The sequence below is a fragment of the Triturus cristatus genome, chromosome 3_2, assembly GCF_964204655.1.
Source record: "Triturus cristatus chromosome 3_2, aTriCri1.1, whole genome shotgun sequence".
Lineage (NCBI taxonomy): Eukaryota > Metazoa > Chordata > Amphibia > Caudata > Salamandridae > Triturus > Triturus cristatus.
In genome coordinates, this window is record NC_140584.1 from 820,971,116 (window position 1) to 820,987,895 (window position 16,780).

At 46.1% G+C, this 16,780-nt stretch overlaps 1 protein-coding gene across 6 annotated transcripts in view; it reads right to left on the reverse strand.

The window, feature by feature from the left end:
• Positions 1–16,780, reverse strand: part of CASP10 (caspase 10) — a 204,201-nt gene that overhangs the window by 56,028 nt on the left and 131,393 nt on the right. The window lies entirely within an intron of this gene.

Here is a 16,780-nt window from a genome sequence, read left to right on the forward strand (position 1 = left end):
CTTTGGAGATTTGATTAACAAAAGAAGCCTGCAATCAAATCAGGTCCCGAGGATGTTTTGCAGATGGAGATCGCTCTGGAGTACGACCATTATCGACAGTCCACCCGTTAGGTGACCTGAAAGAGGGTTGTCGCCAAATAGAAGGATCTCAGTTTTTTCACTGTTCAGCTTAAGGCATCTGGTGTTTAAGAGCAGCCAAGCGGGGCAATGGCGTGGAATGGGGTTAAAGAAGCCGACTGTGGCCTATTTGACAAAAAGAAAGAAAAACATTTCAGAGCAGACTTGCAAATTTTACGACATAAAAGATGGATGACCAGTATGGAGTGGGAGATGGTGTCAAACGCTGCAGAGATGTCATTAAGAATAAGGGCGGTGCTAGCACCCTGATCTAAAATGGCTTGGAGAGTTTCCTGTACAATTAGAAGAACAGTCTCCGTGCTATGCAGCGGTCAAAACCCAGATTGGGGGACGTGTTTGATTCGAGACTGGAGATAGTGAGATCAATGAGAATTGACATGTTTTTTCCAATAACCTTGATTGGAAAGGCTGGAGAGATAGGCCGTTAGTTCCTGGGAACCTTAGGGCCAACAGTACATCTTTTAAAAGAGAAACTAATATAGCGTGTTTTTACATGGATGGAATTAAGTCTGATTTTATGGAGATCATTTCACCCAAAAGGGGGAGATATGTTTAGTAAGAACGTAACGTAAAAACATGAAGCAGGCACCGGTTCAAGGCAGAGTCGGACTTTGCAGAAATGGCAGACTACTGAACCTCCGGACTGAAAAGCAGCGTCAGTTCAGCTAAAGAAGAGGCAGAGGTTGAATACGATAATAACTCAGTCACGCACTGAGTCTGCCAGAGACTGCTTCGGATTGTTGTTGTGAATAGATATAATTTTATCATGAAAATAAGTAACCAGACCTGTGCAAAGATTCTGGGATGCAGTTACGTACTGGTTGGCAACCTTGGGGTTCAGAAAGGAACAGACAATGGAGCAGATCTCTTTGGAAAAGTTGGCAGCCATATGTATTTTAGAAGTGTGGTATGTAACACGAGCAGTGCGAATGGAGTAATGGTCGTTTTTAGGTGTCGGGTGGCGTTGCAGCGCAATGCGCTGCTCGCTCTGGGAGACCTCTTGTGAGCAAGGAGATTTCAGAAGGGGACTTGAAGCCCCGCCCCTCATTTCCATTGGCTGGCGTTACTGTTTATGCTAAACGGTGGCCTGCCATTGGAAATTAGTTTTTTGGTTGCCGCCCTTTCGCCTTTTTGTCCGGCCCATCCGGGATGCTCATCTGCTTCACGACTGTCGTGAATCACTTTCTTACCTTGGGGGGGGGGGGGGGCATCTGTGTTTAATTAGCATGGCCTTAGCGCTGCCATGCTAATTAGAAACAGAGCCCCTCCCCCTAAAGATAAGAAAGTGCTTCGCTGGACGAAAAGGGGAAAGGGCGGTCTGGACATACTTCGGAGCTCATCACGCTCCGACGCTGCTCTCGTTGCGGTTTTCTTGTCCTCACTCTTCTCTCACTGACAATCTGTTCAGTCTCTTGCTGATCAGACATCTTGTCACCAACTATTCCCCGAGCAGTCTAGGCTCTCCGTTCCTCTGGCCGACTCTTCATGCTAAGGTACTGTCATCTTAATTTGAACCCTCACTCTGAGCAGTCTCCTCCCTGCAGTATTTTCCATACGGTGGTAGCCCCTTTGTCATTCACCCCACAATCTCGAGGGGTCTCCGTTGCCCCCTCTCCCCTCTGATGCCCAGCTTTTGGCTGCTAAGAAGCCCCCCAACCAATTGTAACCCCCAGATCTATTAAATCCTAAACAGCACTCCTGGCTCGTCAGATGCTCTCCGCTGTCTCTCCTGCTGGACACAGTTGGGTGGCCAGGAGACACCTAGCTCCCCCGCTGCAGAAATGTGACTGTGGCCCCTGCCTGGACATAGCAAGCACAACCCAGCAGGCTCTCTCCGACGCACTTTAAGTGTCCCCTGTGAATGTGTCGCTAACCCCCCAACAGATGCTCAGCAATAGGGGAGGGGTAGTGAGATGCTATGATCTACCCATGTTCTACTACACCGCTCCAATCTGAGAGATGTTTTTTTCCATACATGTCCGCATTAACATAGCCCACGCCCCCCTTTAGAGTTCAAGAGATCTATTCTATGGCACTATCTTATGAAACGCACTACATCATAGCGCACAACACACCATGAGTGCATACAAACGGCACAACGAGCAGTGCCATACACAATCTATACCTTTATGACCCTCTGGGAAATATGATCCGTATTGCATAGAATAGATTGCATAAGATACCTCGGATACTACAGTTAACGGGGGCAAGCAGTAACCCAGTAAAACATCATGCACAGTGCTGTGGGCTCTGTCACATTGCATAACACACTATTCATCATTATATTACGTGCATAGCGCTATTTTTTAGTGACGTACAGCACGCTTGTATGTCCATTGCAATTATCGCTCAAAGGGTGCATGCAATAAGGCCTCGTTATCAGTGCAAACACAGCATAATATCAGTCACCGTGAGCAATATTACACAACGCGCCCTGGGTACGCCTGGGCAATATCTGTTATCAAACAAGACATCAGTCATTCGAAGCGTGACATAAATGACATACATCATGCTTGTCATAAGGCTGCCTGGCAAACTAACTGCAACGTCGCTTAATAACGCAGTGGTGCATGCATGGATGACTCTCCAAAATAAGTGCATAGAAATATTGTGATTTGTGACAAAGATTTGGATAGGTCAATGGCTGCATGCTAGAATCCGAGCGCATGGTGACATGGGGTGAATCTGCATAGTGTGCAAACATCGCCGCAGATGCATCCATGGAAAATATTCCTCGGTCAGCAATACAGACACTGCCACCCATTCTAGCCAGTAGAGCTTTGTGGTGCGTGATGTCCAATGTTACTAAATGTGTAAGTGCGAGTCTGTCAGTGCATATGCGTCATGCGTGGACAGGTTGACCACACACTGTCATGTCATGTACTCCCACACGAATGTTTGAACCCACTGGTATAATTACGTACTGGACGAGACTACCTCCGCATATTTTGCACACACATGACCTCACCTGCTATGGGCGAAGCAGGGGAGCGCAGCTACGGACTGAGTGCATCTCGCTGAGTAGCCGGGCGGGGAGAGCTGCAGGTGATTCCCAGGGGAGAAGGGCAGGGAAGGCTGCAGGTGAGCACTGGAGAGAGGGCGACTGGGAGCACAGAGACTGCCAGGGAAGAGTCTGTCAGAGAGAGCTGACAGAGAGCACTTCAGCAGCAGGGAACTATTAACAAACTGGAAGACTCAGAAGGAACTCTGGTGTGGGCAGCACCATAGACGGGGCAACCAGGAGGAGAACAGAGCGCAGAGAGACTGCCCAAGAGCAGATAGTGAAGAGACTGCCAGAGGGTAAGCAGAGAAACGGCCACATCAGGAAGTCAGACTTAGGGGCGAGCAGTGATGACAGTGCCAGGAGGGGCACAAAGAGACAGCCACAACCGACTGATTTCCAGTAGTGAGGAGACTTTACGGTACAATACCGCAGCAACAGAGAGAAAGTGTCTGTCTTAAGACTGCCACAGGGAGTCGAGAACCCCATCAGAACTGGGGAAACTGCCTCAGATCAGGTGACGCGGGGAATGGGGGGTGCTGAAGCACCGCTAAAATAAAAAGCATTTGCAATGCAATAGGTCTCGCATTTACTTGCGTTTAAGCTATTGGCATTGTAAACGACAATGCCTTTTAGTTAGGTTTTAAAAACAAAAACAAAAAGGCATTGTCATTTGCAATGTCAATAGCACAAACTCGCATAAATGCGAGACCTATTGCATTGCAAATGCTTTTTCTTCATTTTATGCTACTTTGTTACTATACACTTGAGGTGCGGTTGAGGTTTTCTTTATCCAAAGAATGTGTGAATTTGCACAGGCCACTGCTGACATGCCGCTGCTGGCACACAGCACTGCTGGCACACAGCACTGCTGGCGCCTCACTGCTGGCGCCTCACTGCTGAAGTTGCTGCTGACACATCACTACTGACGCCACTGCTGACACGCCGCTGCTGAGACACGCCTCTGCTGGCATACGCCGCTGCTGGCACACAACTGCTGACGCAGCGCTGCTGACACACAACTGCTGACGCAGCGCTGCTGACACGCTGCTGCCGACACGCACTGCCCTGCTGGCGCGCCGCTTCTGGCATACGCTGCTGACGCGCCGTTGCTGACACGCCGCTGCTGACATCACTGCTGACACGCCACCGCTGACACATCACTGCTGACATTACTGCTGAAATGCCGCTGCTGACACACCAATAATGACACATACTGCTGACACATCACTGCTGACGCACCGCTGCTGACACATCACTGCTGTGTGCCCCAATGATGATGGACCACTGCTGAAAACACTGCTGATACACCACTGCTGTGCACCCTAATGATGACAGAGTCACTGCTGACAAAACACTACTGTGTGCCCCAATGATGACTGACCACTGCGACACATTGTTGACATGCCACTGCAGACACACCACTGATGTGTGTCCCAATGATGACACCACTGCTGACACACCATTGCAGACACACCACTGACGTGTGTCCCAATGATGACAGCACTGCTGACACCACTGCAGACACACCACTGCATGCGTGCTCCAATGATGGCAGTCCACTGCTGATACACCACTGCTGACAAACCATTGCTGTGTGCCTCAATAATGACACACCACTGCTGTACTCCACAATGATGACATACCACTGTTAACACAATACTGCTGACGTGCCACTGCTGACACTACTACTGTGTGCTCCAATGATGACAGACCACTGTTGACAACACTGCTGACACACCACTGCTGTGCACTTCACTGCTGACACCCCACTGCTGTGCACTTCACTGCTGACACGCCACTGCTGTGCACTTCACTGCTGACACGCCACTGCTGTGCACGTCACTGCTGTACACGCCACTGCTGTGTGCCTCACTGCTGACACACCACTGCAGTGTGCCTCACTGCTGACACACCACTGCAGTGTGCCTCACTGCTGACACACCACTGCAGTGTGCCTCACTGCTGACACACCACTGCAGTGTGCCTCACTGCTGACACACCACTGCAGTGTGCCTCACTGCTGACACACTTCACTGCTGACACACTTCACTGCTGTGAACACCACTGCTGCTGTGCACTTCACTGCTGACACACCACTGCTGACACACCACTGCAGTGCTCTTCACTGCTGACACACCACTGCTGACATACCACTGCTGTGCCCTTCACTACTGACGCGCCACTGCTGCTGACACGCCACTGCTGCTGACACACCACCGCTGCTGACACACCACCGCTGCTGACGGCGTGGCTTATTTTAAGTTAAAAAAAAGAGCATACCCTGTGTGATAGTGCACAACTAAACACAAGTTCACCTGTTCGATTGGGTTCAAGCCAAATCAAAAGAGTTTTATTGATTTAGATCTTATTCTAAAGTCAACAATATAAAATCAACAATTTTTTTTTTTTTTTTAAATGGAGTACAAATTACTTTACATTATAAAAAACATTTAAAAGACTGCTAGAAAAGATTTAAAACAATTAAAAAAGATTATGCCATATAAACTCATTTACTGGAGACATTACCAAGTTAATCCGTTCATCACTTTTTTTTATGTTACATTTAAAATACAAAAGGATGAATATAACATTTCATTGCTTGACCAACAGCAGCATTGGGACAAAAATAAAGTGCATGCTTTAAATCCTGCACTCCACTGTGGCATAGATCACATGTGCTGTCCACATTTCACAGAGTTGACCAATGCTTTTAATAGGAGTTCAAAGGGAGAATACCAAGCCGAAGCATTCGTATATTATGTCTTACGCCGTGTCTAGAGACAGAGAGCCTCTAGCCAACAAGTGTTTCATCGTACTGGCGTTATGCCATCGACTTTATAAGGGCTCAACATATACATAATTTGCCACACATATCCTGAAGAAATCAAATTTTATACCCAAAGAAATATTTGTCTCCAAAGTATCTCAAAGACCTGTTTCCGAACTGAAAGTACGCTATGTAAAAGGTGTCACGAGATGGCATTCATTCAAACAATATGTACAGTTTGCTCGAAGGTTTCCTTAAAAAGTAGGGCTGTTATTGGCTAATGAAGGCTGTGTGGTGGCCACCTTCCCTTTTAGAGCACCTAAGGTTGGATGAGATACATAGGGATGGACTTCTAACGTGATAGTGGGTGTGCGCCTGACTTCAATACCCAACCACCTATTGTAGTTACTTTTGATTCGATTGGGCCGATTCATTTGGGCATAGCACAATAGAAAATCTAGGTGGACTAGCTACTGAGATGCCAAGGGTGGATGAATCATTGTGGCAGGTTTTTAGTAAAAACAAAAATACATCTGGTTTATCAGTGTCAATAGAATCCCATACGTCTAGGAAATGCTTAGGGAGATATCTAACAGGCATCAGGAAGAATGTCAAATCTGCATTACGAGATCCACCTGGATTGGTCGTTTGATGGTGTGCTCGAGAAGGGCCAGTGTTTATGAACAAGAGGCAATGTCAGCAAGAAACTGGCCGGGCACGATTATTTATTCATGAGTGTTACAGCTGAAAGACCCGCGGATCTCGGAATGGAGCAGTAATATGGCACCGATTGGTATGGGCATTATTACCTCTGGGGGTAACACTGCACTAAAATACCGGCCCAGTCAGAATGAGAGACCCTGGGGGACGGGAAGACAGCACCTGTAGCATGTGCTGCACCAGTTCAAAGCCCAGCGCATCACAGTGGTGTTGCAGGCACCCAACAAAGTCACATCACGCTCTAGGTCGATGATGGACTGAGAAAGAGGGCTGCTAGCACGTTACTTTTTTCTTTCTGAGGGTCTATGCCGACAGCTGCTGCCATGATAGTTCTTACTAGCATGCAAGTTTGTTTTTCCAAGACGTGTTAATATCTGGCCCACTAGCAATTCGATTGTCGCATCTGCATTTGAAAAACTAGCTGTTTTTCTCTTGATTTTGTTGTTTTGGGGTCGTGCTTCCTGTACCCTATTTATCCGTAAAGCGGATGTTATAGTAGAAAACTCAACTCCCAGAATGCCTTGCTAGAGGGAGTATCTTGTATGCCTTCCCATGCTGCACCACAATAGATCACATGACTGCTACCGGCATATAGGGTGCTGGCTCACAACCACGAGTGCTTGGCCTTGCTTCCTGCTTTAGGACCACGCCCCCTTGACTGTTTGTATTCTACCCGGACCCGTTCCTCGTCTTTTCCTTGTTTCCTGCGTATTAGAGGAACCTCAAAACCAACGGAACAACACGTTTCAAGTCCTCGGTACCGTGAGTTGGGTTGAGTGTTGAAGTCTCTAACTACGAGCCTCTGTATTGATTAGCGCGTTGGAAGCGCGCTCTGAGAACATTTCCTATATCGCTAGCGCGAGGAAGCGCTGTGGAGGTTTTTGTCTGCTTTTGTTTATTTAGCGCTGGAAGCGCACTTTTGAGAACATTATTTGTATCGCTAGCGCGAGGAAGCGCTGTGGAGGTTTTTGCCTGCTTTTGTTTATGTAGCGCTGGAAGCGCGCTCTTGGGAACCTTACCTGTGTAGCTAGCGCGAGGCAGCGCTGTGGTAATCCCTGCCTGCTCCTTTTGGTTGGTGCGATTATCGCGCTAGATCCCTTGCCAGTTGTTCCTCCCCCCAGCGCTGGGACGCGTTGGTGCCTCACAATGTCAGTGAGCTTGTGATTGAAGGCTCAAATCTTTATCGGGACAAACAGTCTTCTTTTAGTAACAAAGACATTCAGTACAGTCAAATCAACGGCATCAAGAAAGGACTATTGCTGAAACCAAGGTGGATACACTACTCTCTGCGAATTGTAAAACATTGTATTTCCTCTTCGTGAAGTGTGCTTGATTCCTCCAACAACCCTCCTTCTTATGTGAAGTCTGCCTTCTTTCCACTGGTGTTGTATAGAGGCACCGTTTTCTGTTTTAAGAAGAGTCCTTAAAGCCACGTCCCCAGGTCTGATTGTGTGAGTATGAGAAGGCATAGAATGTACAGAAAGTAGCGGGGAAGCTCATGAGGGATTAAGATTTACGGCTACCTTGTTGTTTGTGTCTCCTTGTAGGAATCCTTACTTCCTGCCTGACATCCCCGACAGAAGACCTGGTGGTCCTTTCTGGTCTCTTCGCCCTCTAGGGGGTCCATGTCTTCCTCTAGTGTGTATACACCTATAGGGGTCTGGACCCTGTGAGAGCGTAAAGACATTATCTTCGCTCCCGTGGATCTTGGATTCTCGGTCGTCGGACCCAGAACCGGACAGTAAGGCCAAGCCCACGTAGCTTAAACATCCCCTGAGCGAAGATGGAGCAAGACGCTTCCTACGATGCAGCTAGGTTAGAACAGTCGCGCCTTCACAATCCTGACATTACTATGTCGGAGTTAGCAAATACCGTAGTCACATTGCAGACAGAGCTTAGAGTGTTAAGGGGAGAGAATCAGCGGTTGGTCACAGAATTAGGAATATTAAAAACACACACCTCATTAGAGACATCAGGAATAGGAACACTTCCCAAACAGAAGCATAGTTATATTCAGCAAAGTCATTTTCACCTCCCATCCCCACACACATCCGTACCTCCTGTATCCCCATCTGCCCCGGTTAATGTTACGGTTGTCACCCCACCCCACACTCCCTTGGCCATGCCTGAACGGTTCAATGGGGATAGCACTAAATATGCAGTCTTCATGAATCAGTGCCATCTCCAGTTCTTGTGTCGAGCAGCGGCGTTCCCTGATGATGCCGCAAAAATAGCTTTCATCATATCTTATCTGAGCGGGAACGCAGCCCTTTGGGCGGTCCAGTTAGTGGAGAACGACGATCCAGTGCTCTATAATTTAACTCAGTTCAAGGTACGGATGCGAAGTTTATTAGCTCGGCATTCTTACATGCAGGCCAGTGACAACGAGTTGCTGAACTTGAAACAAGGGTCAAAGGACCTTCTTACGTATATAACCACGTTCAATCGGTTAGTCACTGAGACACAGTGGCCTGACGAGAAAAGAACATCCCTCTTTTATCGTGGGTTGAGAGATGAATTAAAAGACATTCTGTCTCAGATTGTAGATCCGCCTGACGACTGTGCGTCCTTTATTGATTTAGTGGTCAAATTGGACCATAGGCTGACAGAAAGGAAGGGAGAGAAGTCAAAAGGAGAATACTCCCGTCTTTTTCTTTCAAGGCCCGAAAAAAAAGAGTCTAAAGATTCGACTGAGCCTATGCAGATTGGTGGGGTCAGAGGCCCTTTCACTGCCGAAGAAAGAGAAAAAAAAAACGACATTTGAATCTATGCCTTTACTGCGGTAAGGGAGGGCATTTTGCCCGAGAATGTCCCGTGAAGCCTAAAAGAGTAGATAAACTGGTAAACAAATCAGGAGCAGTGTCTGGGTCGGAAAACTGAAGGACTTGGTAAGTTTGGAGATCGATTTCTCAAGTCCTTCAGTGTCTCAGATCTCGCAGTCTGTCTCTAACAAGTTGTCTCTGGTGCCGAAACATTTTATCATTTCGGTAGTCTTCATCCTGCCCTCTCAACATAGAAAGTCTATGGCTATTTTACTGGATTCTGGGGCTACCGGGAATTTCTTGGATATAACCGTAGCTAAAGCATTGGGGTTGCAATTCATCACAAAATCCTGTCCTGAGAAGGTTCGAGCAGTGGATGGATCCGAGTTGTCATCAGGGTTGATTAGACACCATACTCCTGATATTATCATGGTGTGTGATAATGGGCACTCAGAGATAATCTCTTTCGATCTCATTGATACACCCACGTTTGGGGCCATATTAGGAGTACCATGGTTGCAACAACACAATCCCCATATAGATTGGGTCTCTAGAACAGTAACGTTAAGGTCTTCTTTTTGCACTTTACACTGTTACAAAGAAACGGCCTTATGGCAAACACCGGTATGTTTCGCTACGACAGTCTGCCTGCTGAATATCGAGGGTTTGCTAGTGTATTCGATGAGGTGAAGGCGACAGCTCTACCCCCTCATAGGGCATATGATTGTAGAATAGACTTAATCCCAGGAGCAGACCTGCCTATCAGTCGAGTATACGCATTGACTGAACCAGAGACTAAATATCTTTATGATTATTTGCAAGAGATGCTGAAGAAAGGATTCATGCGACATTCTACCTCCCCTGTCTCCTCGCCGTATCAGAGAGGGAGATGAGTGGAAAACGGCTTTTCGTACCAAATTTGGTTTATACGAATACTGTGTTATGCCGTTTGGCCTCTGTAATGCTCCAGCAGCATTCCAGTTCTTTGTGAATGAGATCTTGCGAGAATATTTAGATCTCTTTGTTATCGTCTATATTGACGACATCCTAATCTATTCACAGAATGAGCAAGACCACGTAGAGCATGTGAAGTTAATATTGCAAAGATTGCAAGAACACCACCTGTTTGCCAAATTGGACACATGTTTGTTTCACACACAAGAAGTTGATTTCCTGGGTTTTGTTATCTCTCCAAAAGGGATTCATATGGATCCAGCTAAGGTAGCTGCTATCACCAATTGGAACAGCCCCAAGACCGTGAGAGAAATACAATCCTTTTTAGGATTCGCTAATTTTTATAGGAGATTCATACACCACTTCTCTGACTTAGTGTCTCCTATCACTAGACTGCTAAAGAAAGGGGTGCAGTTTGTCTGGGATAAATCTGCAGAAGCTGCTTTTCAGGCTTTAAAAGATCGCTTTACCTCTGCCCCCATAATCAGACACGCTGATGAGACCCTACCGTATTTTGTAGAAGCGGATGCTTCACAATACGCAGTGGGGGGAGTTTTGTCACAACGAGATAGGAATTCAGGTACTCTCCATCCTGTGGCCTATTTCTCAAAGACGCTCTCACAAGCAGAGCAGAGCTATACAATCGGGGAAAGAGAATTGTTGGCCATAAAATTGGCTTTTCAGGAGTGGAGACATTATTTATTGGGGTCACCTCATACCATTACGATCTATTCAGACCACCGAAACCTCCAATTCTTTAGGTTTAAATCTGTTTTTATTAGAGAAAACAAAGTATCGGAGCGGCATCAGCAGCCATCGCCTACAACCCAGCGGGCCGGCGGATCACTGCGCTGGTAGGTCAGCCCATCAAGGCCTCAACTAGCTCCCCGTGGTCAGCCCCCCGTTATACACAGCATGTCGCCTACAACCCCGTGGGGCCGGCCGCGTTTTAAACTGAGGGGGACAGAAGGAACCCCGGGGTCGTCTGAGGGGCAGTATTGACCAGTCTCCGCCATATGCTGCCCAGTCGGGCCGGTCATTGAGGAACCACTCCGCCCGGCACGTGTCAGATAGAGGACTCCCCCAATGAGGCTGAGACTCCGCTCTAGGCGTAAGGCTCTGCGGCCATGGCCTACCCGGTAGGGCGTTATCCACCTCGATACTTCAAGAAACCTCCAATTCTTTAGATCCGCTAGAGCTCTCACCCCCAGACAGATGAGATGGGTATCTTTCTTTTGTGAATACGACTTTATCATCACCTTCAGACCAGGTGCTCGGCATGGAAAAGCAGATGCCTTATCCAGATTAGGAAAAGAGCTTAGTATTATAGAGGAAGAACCCATGCCCATCATTCCCGAAAACAAGATTGTAGCTGTGAATACCCAGGAGGAGGGTACGGCTGATTCTTTTCTTACACGATTGGAACAGGAGTATAAAGAGTTGGGGCAGGAGACATGGTTAACAGATCCGTTGAATACCGTGGTGAACGGCTTATTTTATCATGACGGAAAACTGTTCATTCCTTCACCTGCAACACGCTCTTTGATATTGAAATGGTGTCATACGTTACCCCTGTCTGCACATCCTGGACCAGACAAAACACGTCAAACTTGTCAACGGTGGTTCTGGTGGAAGGAAATGTATCATGACATCTCTGAATTCTGTAAAGCCTGTTCCATTTGTGCAAGACAAAAATCCCTGCATTGTGCGCCTGCTGGCCTGTTGTCAAGGATTCAAGAGTTTTCTTTCAGTAATCTTGCACAGGAACAGAGACGCTGATTCCCAACTCCCCTTCAAGGATATTTCTGCGGTCCAGTTTAATTTCTAGACCCACAAATCTACCCCCAAGGGGGAAGGGGGGAGTGGATAAAATAATAAACAAGAAGAGACTGGTCCTGAAACTTGTCTTCTCTCTTTCGTCTACTTCTTCGTTCAATCTGCAGACTGCGTGTCAACTGAGAGAATCTAAAAATCAAGCATTAAGTTATAATCTCTTACACTTAACTGAATTCTATATTCTATTCCGCTCCCTTGTTCTTTACCTACCCTTAGCTCCAAGCACTGTGCCTCTCTTCTATATTTCTTGTTACTATCTTTCTTTCTTTTCTTTCTTTTTCTTGAAAAGGCACCTCTGGAATTAACCTGTCAACAAGATATCACTTAATGTATTTATTTCCTATTTACCCCTTGAACTCTCTTGCTCTTTAGGTAATCTAATTCACTTACTTGAGTGTGTATGCCTTTATCTCTGTAGGGACTCTTCTTAATAGTATCTATTTTCTAACATGTATTTTTACGTCTTTTCTTAACTGTCCAGGAATTCCTTTTTTGAGAGTTTTTAACGACCTTTTCCTTCTTAGCAGGGTATTGCCGTTTATCTATTTTTCTGGTAAGTACTGTCTAGTCTCTAACTATATACAACATTATTTACATTTTATTCAGAGTAATTCTATCATTTTCTTTTGTGACTTAGCTTATGTCTTCTTTCTTCCTTCAGGTTCTGGCAGCGCTAGGTATCCATCGACGAGTTGCTTTCACCAGCTGAAGCCGAAAAATAGGGAAGAGGTGCCACCAACTGTTACTTCAGCAAACTTCTCCTTCTCAAACTTGCTGCGAACTTAGACTGCTTCTGACTACTTCCGACGGAGGTAGCGGACGAGAAACCGGGCGAAACCCGACGAGGTAACACTCTGACTAAATCTGAGGAGCCTAAGAATTAACCTGCGTGCTCTGAAACTTCCTCAGTGAAGTGCGCGTTGGTTCCAGCGCGCGCGCCTCAAGCTGCCTCTGAACACCTGTGGGGAATAAATAAACTAGACCGCTGCGATGATTAGAAAGCGGCGGCCTTTCTTCGGTTCCATTTCTGATTCAGCCTGGTCCAGCCATTGCCTCTGGCCCGCATTCTTCCTCCTGACCCATAACTTCTGCCCAACACTGTGCCCGCTATTGTCAAAGCGCCCCCAGGAGCCCTGACAGTACCCCCCAACAAAGGAGGTCCTCTCAATCGTGGCTTTGTAGGAAATCTTTGATGAAAAGATTTTACTAATCTCGGAGCATGCACATCTGACTCCAATTCCCAAGATCGCTCCTCTGGCCCATAGCCCTTCCAGTCCACTAAGTAGTACAATTTGCCTTTTACCTCCTTCGAGTCTAAAATCTCCTTGACTTCAAATTCTGTTCCAGATTCTAATGGAATGGGTTTCGGAGGCAAGTTTTTTCGCAGTTCTAGTGGTGCCTTTTTCAACAATGATACGTGAAACACTGGATGAACCTTCAATTTGGTGGGTAGTTTTAACCGATAGGTAACCTGAGACATCTTTTCTTCTATCCGATAGGGCCCTATAAATCTTGGTTGAAATTTCCGGTTACCTTTTAACCTAAGGATCCTTGTACTTAACCAAACACAATCTCCTGCCTCTAAGGGATGACCCTCTCGTCTTTTTTTATCTGCATAAGTCTTGTATTTTCTCTTAGCCTGTTCTAAGTTTTGTATGACCGTCTGGTGGACTGGTTTCAAATGCGATACTAGGTCTTTCGCTGCTGGGACTAGAACATCAGTCTGCCCTATGGTGAAATTTGGGTGTCGGCCATAGTTCAAGTAAAATGGGGAATAGCCTGTAGAGACATTCCTGGCATTGTTGTGTGCAAACTCAGCTGCCCATAAAAAATCTGCCCACTCTCCATCTTGTTTCGAAAGATACAACCTTAGGTACTGCTCTAATTCTTGGTTCACCCTCTCTGTTTGCCCATCTGTCTCTGGGTGATAACTGGTTGAATACCTGGCTTCGATTCCCAGACCTTCCAAAAAAGCCTTCCAAAAATGGGATACGAACTGTGTACCCCTATCTGAAATGACAATATTCGGAATTCCGTGAATCTTCACAATTTGTGTACTGAAGTGTTTGGCAAGTTGCTTAGCTGTGGGAACCCCTTTTAGAGCCTTAAAATGTGCCATTTTAGAAAATGTGTCCACTACCACTAGGATGGTGTTGAAACCTTGACTAAGGGGTAAATCTACAATGAGGTCTAACGTAACTGTGTGCCATGGAAAGGGTGGTGTAGGCAAAGGTTGTAACAACCCCTTAGGAGCCTGCCGTTCTGATTTTCCCTGAGCACAGATTTCACAGGTCTTGACGTACTGCTCCACGTCCCTGGTCATTTGAGGCCACCAATAAAGTCTTAATTAATTCTTCGGTTTTAGCTCCTCCTTTGTGCCCAGCTAAAATAGCATCATGGCACTCGTACAGCGCTTGATTTTGTAACTCTTTGGTAGGCAAATACAAGGCTCCTTTAAAATATGGCAACTGATGTTGGATTTATCTTCCAGCGCCCTCTTCGGCCCAACCTTGCATTTCTTCTGGACTCATGATTTCGATTATTTGTTCTTTCAGGTCAGTTGAGGTGGTGGCGCCAATAATTCTGGTACTTGGAATTATGGCTTGATTTTCCATGTTACTTTTTTGGTTATTGGTTCCTAGTCTGGACAAGGCATCAGCCTTCCCATTCTGTGCCCCAGGTCTGTAGGTGATTACAAAGTCATAATCGGCAAAGTACAATGACCATCTAAGTTGTCTTGGTGTTAGTGTCTTAGCTGATTTTAGAAATTTTAAATTTCGATGATCTGTGAAAACTGTCACGATATGCTGAGCTCCCATGAGGTAGTGTCGCCACTCTTTAAAGGCGTCTTTAATGGCCAATAACTCTTTTTCCGTTATAGTGTAATTTACTTCAGCAGGCGTTAGTTTTCTTGATCTGTAAGCTACTGGATGCAGCTGACCTGTTTCCTTGTGTCGTTGAGATAGCACTCCCCCAACTGCTAAATCAGAGGCATCAGTCTCAACATAAAATGGTTCCGAGGGATCTGCATGTAAAAGTATTGGAGCAGTGGTAAAGTCTTTCTTCAGAGATTTAAAAGCTTCTTCGGTTTCTTCTGTCCAATCAAAGTGAACTCCCTTCCTGAGTAGTTTTGTAACAGGAAGTATTTTCCGTGAGAATTCACTTATGAACCTTCTGTAGAAATTTGCAAACCCTATAAAGCTCTGAACCTCCTTAAGACTTTCGGGGGACTTCCAGTCGACCACTGCCTTGATTTTCCGTTCGTCCATGTTTATTCCGGTTGGTGAAAGGACAAAGCCCTAAAACTCCACCTGGGAAATGTTGAACACACATTTTTCTAGTTTCACAAACAGCTTATTTTCTCGGAGCTTCTGTAAAACTCCTCTCACTTCTACTCGATGCTTATTCTTGTCGGATGAATAAATCAGAATATCGTCAATGTAGACTATTGCACACTGACCAATGTATTCATGGAGGATGTCATTAATAAAATGTTGGAAAGCAGCCGGAGCGTTGCAGAGACCATACGGCATAACTTGGTATTCAAATAGCCCAAATCTTGTTCTGAAAGCTGTCTTCCATTCATCTCCTTCTCGCATTCGGACAAGATGGTAAGCTCCTCTAAGGTCGAGTTTTGTATATATCTGTGCTCCTTTCACCTGATCCAAAAGGGCGGAAATAAGTGGAAGCGGGTACCGATTTTTCTTGGTGATTCTGTTAATTGCGCGATAATCGATACAAGTTCTCAAATCACCTTCCTTCTTCGGCACGAAGAATAGAGGCGAAGACACTGGAGATTGCGATGGCCTGATGAAACCATTCGCCAGATATTTGTCTAAGTATTCTTTTAAATGACGATGTTCTTTTTCTGTTAAGGCGTAAACTCGACTGCAAGGCAGATTTGAGCCCGGTTCCAGGTCTATCTTACAATCATACACCCGATGTGGTGGCAATTGTTCTGCTTCCGTTTCATTGAACACATCCTCAAAATCTCGATACTCTTGTGGAATTTCTTGAGAATTGATGACGCAAACAGATACTGCAGTCATACACAAAGAATGAGCTGGATTTCACCCATTGGTTTTTTTCTTTTGCTTCAAAACAATTCTTCTTACAATACTCCGAATCCATTACTATTGTCCTGGAGCTCCAATTGATTGTTGGGTTGTGTTCTGTAAGCCAGGGTAGACCTAAGATGAGTTGAAACTGGGGTGCGTCAATTAAATTGAATTGGATCACTTCTTGGTGTCCGTCGCTGGAAATTAGCTGTACTTGCTCTGTATGGCTCACTATGGGTCCGGAGGAAAGATTTGTTCCGTCCACCGCCCGGACGGGTTCGCTCCTAGATTTCAATATTGCTCGTAACCCTACCTTGGTTGCAAATTTTAAGTCGCAAAAGTTTCCAGTGGCTCCGGAATCTATCATTACTGAAACCTCGGTCAATGTTACTTGCCGAAACTTAATTACCATTGACAAAATCAAGTGTGGGGCCGATGATTGCAGGGTATTCGCTACTTGATGTTCAGTTGGAGTTGATTTTTGATTAGCATCCACCGGTCCAACTCCCGCTACTGGTGGTGCTGCAAGTTTTCCTTCGGC